The sequence below is a fragment of the Pongo abelii genome, chromosome 23, assembly GCF_028885655.2.
Source record: "Pongo abelii isolate AG06213 chromosome 23, NHGRI_mPonAbe1-v2.0_pri, whole genome shotgun sequence".
Taxonomy (NCBI): Eukaryota; Metazoa; Chordata; class Mammalia; order Primates; family Hominidae; genus Pongo; species Pongo abelii.
In genome coordinates this window covers 9,275,604-9,280,955 of record NC_085929.1, presented here as the reverse complement: position 1 = coordinate 9,280,955, position 5,352 = coordinate 9,275,604, and the positions used below count along the sequence as shown (strand labels likewise).

Genomic DNA, 5,352 nt, shown 5'->3' with positions numbered 1-5,352 from the left:
AAGCTGCCAAAGTGTTGTAGAGTAGATTTCCATGCCTTTGACTCTATGCTTCTCAGTCCTTCTAACCTCTGAGAGTATTCTTTCAGCTTGCATGTACTCTGAAAGTTCAAAATAGACCCTTCCAATTTGGCGCAGAACCCAACCAGTATTGTAGTGGTGAGAAGGTAGATGGCTCAAAATATTCATAGCTTCTTTGCAATGGTATGAACACAAAGCTAAATAACCTTTCCCCCTTTCACGAAGAAGGCTCATCAAGCCTTCTGCTGCTGCTTTTTGTAGATTAAAAGCCTGAATCTGAGGTGTGATTGTGGATATTTTCCCTTCTGAATGATGAAAGAGTCCAATTTTGTAATTTCCAGGCTATCGTTTATGTTAGGTTGAGTTATTCCTCCTTCATTAGTTTTACTTTTTGTTTTTCTGTTTGGGATTTTAGGTGGAAACTTAATTTTTAATGTCTTCCTATTCTCCTTGGTTGCGGAACTGTCACTAGTAAAGAGTCGTGAACTTCTTCAATGCAGTGCATTTGGGGGAGATATCATAGTGGGGCTCAATATCTGAGGTGTTGTATTTATTTATGGATCAGAACTTTCTGTTTGTGCAAGAATTGGAGTTACCTCTTGGCTATTTCCACTCTGTGAGAAGACAGACTTTGCTCCAGTTTGGCCGATTCTGGCAACAGACTTTTTTGAAGGGGCTCTGGTGGATGGCACATCAATTTCAGAAGGTGTATTAGTGTAGTTTTGTAAATAGGATCCATCTCCAGGACTTGGGGTTTCTAATGGCAAAATCCCAAAACTTGGGGCTAATGGACTAAGAGCTGCTGGTCCTCCTAATAAACTTCGACCAGTTTTTGGTTTATTTTGAACCTGCTTAGAATATATGGAAGTTCCTGTTCCCAGTGGGACAGTTTCAGGTGAAATTACAGCTGAATCAATAGAAGATACTGGGAAATCTGTATTCAAGGAATATTTTGAATTAGAAGATTCTAAATTCAATATGTTTAATTCAGTTGTGTCCTGGGGTGTTTCTGTAAGAACGATCTCAGGCTGTCTGTGACATAAACTATGATTAGGTACTTGTGTTGTGCAAGAGTTGGGCAGACAGTTGCTAAAGTTCTGTAAAGACGTGAATTTAATTGTTTGGTAAGGATCTGGCTTTTCAACTATTTCACATAACGATTCAAAGGGATACCAGAAGAAAAGATTTAAAACTAAGGCTATTTTGGTAGCATTCTGATCCTTTGGCAAGCCGATCTGTCTTTCAATATACATGTCCGAATAATGGAAGGGGAAATCAAGCTGAATCACCAAACTCAGTAACAATATCATCATGGCTTTTCTGCTTATGAAGCACTCCACCTGATAAGATTTGTTCCCCTTCTGCAAGCTTGCTGGGATCAACACAACACTTTGCAAGCAGGTATTTGCATTGCGGTGTAGTACAACTATGTCCTTTCAGGAGTCCATATGCTTTACAGGCCTTTCCTGGGTGGTAAGAACAGGTCGCCAGTAAAAACAAGGCTTCTTCTCAGTGTACTTCTGCATAAAGGCGTTCTGTGAGAAAAACCCCATCTCGGTATGCATAGAGGTTTAATGCTTGCCATATAGCAGCCTGGACGGGTTCCTGCAGCACCGTCGTCGTCGAGGCTCAGACCCACTTTCTGCAATGCCTCAGGCCCCCCCACCAACCCGCCCAACCTCCTTCCCCCCGTAGTGGCTCCGGCCCGGCCAGCCTCAGCTCATTTAAACTCACCAGTTTTGTAGGTTGCCTGTTCACTCTGATGGTAGTTTCTTTTGCTGTGCAGAAGCTCTTTAGTTTAATTAGGTCCCATTTGTCAATTTTGGCTTCTGTTGTCATCGCTTTTGGTGTTTTAGACATGAAGTCCTTGCCCATGACTATGTCCTGAATGGTAATGCCTTGGTTTTCTTGTAGGGTTTTTATGGTTTTAGGTCTAACATTTAAGTCTTTAATCCATCTTGAATTGATTTTTGTATAAGGTGTAAAGAAGGGATCCAGTTTCAGCTTTCTACATATGGCTAGCCAGTTTTCCAAGCACCATTTATTGAATAGGGAATCCTTTCCCCATTGCTTGTTTTCCTCAGGTTTGTCAAAGATCAGATAGTTGTAGATATGTGGCATTATTTCTGATGGCTCTGTTCTGTTCCATTGATCTATATATCTGTTTTGGTACCAGGACCAGGCTGCTTTGTTACTGTAGCCTTGAAGTATAGTTTAAAGTCAGGTAGTGTGATGCCTCCAGCTTTGTTCTTTTGGATAAGGATTGACTTGGCGATGCAGGCTCTTTTTTGGTTCCATATGAACTTTAAAGTAGTTTTTTCCAATTTTGTGAAGAAAGTCATTGGTAGCTTGATGGGGATGGCAAAGGGATCTAGAACTTGAAATACCATTTGACCCAGCCATCCCATTCCTGGGCATATACCCAAAGGACTATAAATCATGTTGCTATAAAGACACATGCACACGTATGTTTATTGCAGCATTATTCACAATAGCAAAGACTTGGAACCAACCCAAATGTCCAACAATGATAGACTGAATTAAGAAAATGTGGCACATATACACCCTGGAATACTATGCAGCCATAAAAAAGGATGAGTTCATGTCCTTTGCAGGGACATGGATGAAATTGGAAATCATCATTCTCAGTAAACTATCACAAGAACAAAAAACCAAACACCGCATATTCTCACTTATAGGTGGGAATTGAACAATGAGAACACATGGACACAGGAAGGGGAACCTCACACTCTGGGGACTGTTGTGTGGTGGGGGGAGGGGGGAGGGATAGCACTGGGAGATATACCTAATGCTAGATGATGAGTTAGTGGGTGCAGTGCAACAGCATGGCACATGTATACATATGTAACTAACCTGCACATTCTGCACATGTACCCTAAAACTTAAAGTATAATATTAATAAAAAAATAAAAATAAAAAATAAACTCACCAGTTACCAGGGGTTGGGGGAGGCCAAACCAGAATGACTTCTTTACCCTGCTGACTCTGGAAAGCCTGGCCCCTTGTGATCCATTGCAAAGTGAGAGTTACCTCATGTTTGGAAAACGGATCTGATCCCAAGTTCAGTGGAGGGATGTGGCATGTAGGACGAAGGACTCTCTTCCTTCTGATTCTGTCTGCACAGAGGGTCCTAGGGCTGGAGCTCTCTCTTTGCGGACTGCTGACTCCGTCTACCTTGGGTTCCATCAGCCCCACCCTGGGACACGGGCCTTGGCAAATTCTGGCCCTTCCTGGCCCTTAAGTGGCTGTCAGAAACCCCTTCTCGTGCTCGGATGCCCCAATGACTGTGGCTCGCACCTCTCTGGAAACATTGGAAATCTCTCCTCTATGCATGGTCACCTAAAAGCCCAGGAGCTCGGTACACACGGCCGCCTTCCTCCTCACTGCTTTCAGGAGAGAATGCTGAGTCTCCTACGGATTCTTGACTTGAGTTCTTCATGGGTGTGTGGTTAAGACGTAGTTAGACCAGACGTATTAACTCAGGCCGGGTGCTGGTGGCTCACGTCTGTAACCCCAACACTTTGGGAGGCCGAGGCGTAGGATCCCTTGAGGAATCACCTAACTCTGGAGAGTTTGAGGATGCAGTGAGTGAGCCATAATGGTGTCACTGCACTCCAGTTTGGGCGAAAGAATGAGTGAGGCCCTGCCACAGGCATGCAGGCAGGCAGGGAGACAGACAACAGCTGTATTATGTTCCTCTCAGGGTAGGAAGTAAAAATAACAGAAAACAGCACTTAATTTTTTTTTTGGGGGGGGCAGAGTTTCACTCTTGTTGCCCACGCTGGAGTGCAATGGCACCATCTCGGCTCACTGCAACCTCCACCTCCTGTGATCAAGCGATTTTCCTGCCTCAACCTCCTGAGTAGCTGGGATTACAGGCATGTGCCACTACACTTGGCTGATTTTGTATTGTTAGTAGAGATGACATTTCTCTATGTGGGTCAGGCAGGTCTCGAACTGGCCACCTCAGGTGATCTGCCCACCTCGGCCTCCCAAATTGCTGGGATGACAGGCTTGAGCAGTTGTGCCTGGCCAGTTACTTTTTTTAAATTTTCAATTTTAATCTATTTATTATTATTATTTATTTTTGAGACGGAGTTTCACTCTGTTGCCCAGACTGGAGTGCAGTGGCGTAATGTCAGCTTACTGCAAGCTCTGCCTCCTAGGTTCACACCATTATCCTGTCTCAGCCTCCAAAGTATCTGGGACTACAGGCGCCCGCCACCACGCCTGGCTAATTTTTTGTATTTTGAGTAGAGACGGGGTTCCTGTGGCTGCCAGGATGGTCTCGATTTCCTGATCCCTGTGATTCGCCTGCCTCGGCCTCCCAAAGTGCTGGGATTACAGGCATTAGCCACCGTGCCGAGCCTATTTATCTATTTATTAACTTTGAGTCCAGGTTATGATACGAGTCAGTTTTTGTATTTTTTTAGAGACGAGGTTTCACCATGTTGCCAAGGCTTGGATGGAGGGATCCACCTTCCCTCGCCTCCCAAAGTGCGGGGATGACAGGCATGAGCCTACCGTGCCCAGCTCCCCCCTTCCCCCCCAGCTTATCCCTCAGGTGCCCAAGGCCAAGCGGTGGTGTGTGGTTCCCACCCCCAGCACCCCTCCTCCAGTGGCCACCACTGTGTCTGCGAGTGGGTCCTGAGGGAGCTCGTTGGTGTGGGGGTTGAGGTGGTTGAGTGAGACGCACCCCTCCCACGCAGGGAAGGGTGCCGCTTGGTCTGGCGAGCGCAGGTCCCATGCTCCCCTCTGGCGGGTGCGTGCGGGCCATGTGAGCTATCGCGGTGGGCTCAGGCAGGTGATGCATGTGCCGGCAGACTGCCAATGGGCTACTGTTCGGTCTCCGACAGGTTGTGTGTAGGTTTACTTGGAGGTGCTTTGCCTGGGAGAAAGGAGGCAGGTGGACGGGGGGACCCTTGGGGGATTGCGTGCACGCGCAGCAGCCAGGCCCCTGCCCAGACCGCGAAGGCTTAAGGTTGCCGCACGCATATTTTTCTTGGTACCACAGGCCCCCTCCCTTCCCCAGGCGTCCCTGAGCGCCTCTGTGGGCCCGACGAGGGGCAACTGGCAGGTGGGGAGTGTGAACCATCCTCGGTGAGAAAGCCTTCTGTAGCGATCCAAGACGTGTGCCTTTGGGTTACAGGATCCCCCGGCCTGCCACCTCTCTCTGCATTATGGTAGTGCTGCCATAGTGACTCACTTGCAGAGGACCCTCCTCCCCTTCCCCCTCGATGGGATGGGGGTGGAGAGCAAGGGTTTTGCCGGGCTCCGCGGTGGGGACCGAGGGTGCCTCGTTGCCTACTGTGT

The 5,352-nt window shown here is 47.3% G+C and overlaps 1 pseudogene; it reads right to left on the bottom strand.

Annotated features, from left to right (window-relative positions):
- Positions 1–315: 315 nt before the first annotated feature.
- On the bottom strand, positions 316–5,134 carry LOC100445482 (cell division cycle protein 27 homolog; annotated as a pseudogene).
- Positions 5,135–5,352: the final 218 nt, after the last annotated feature.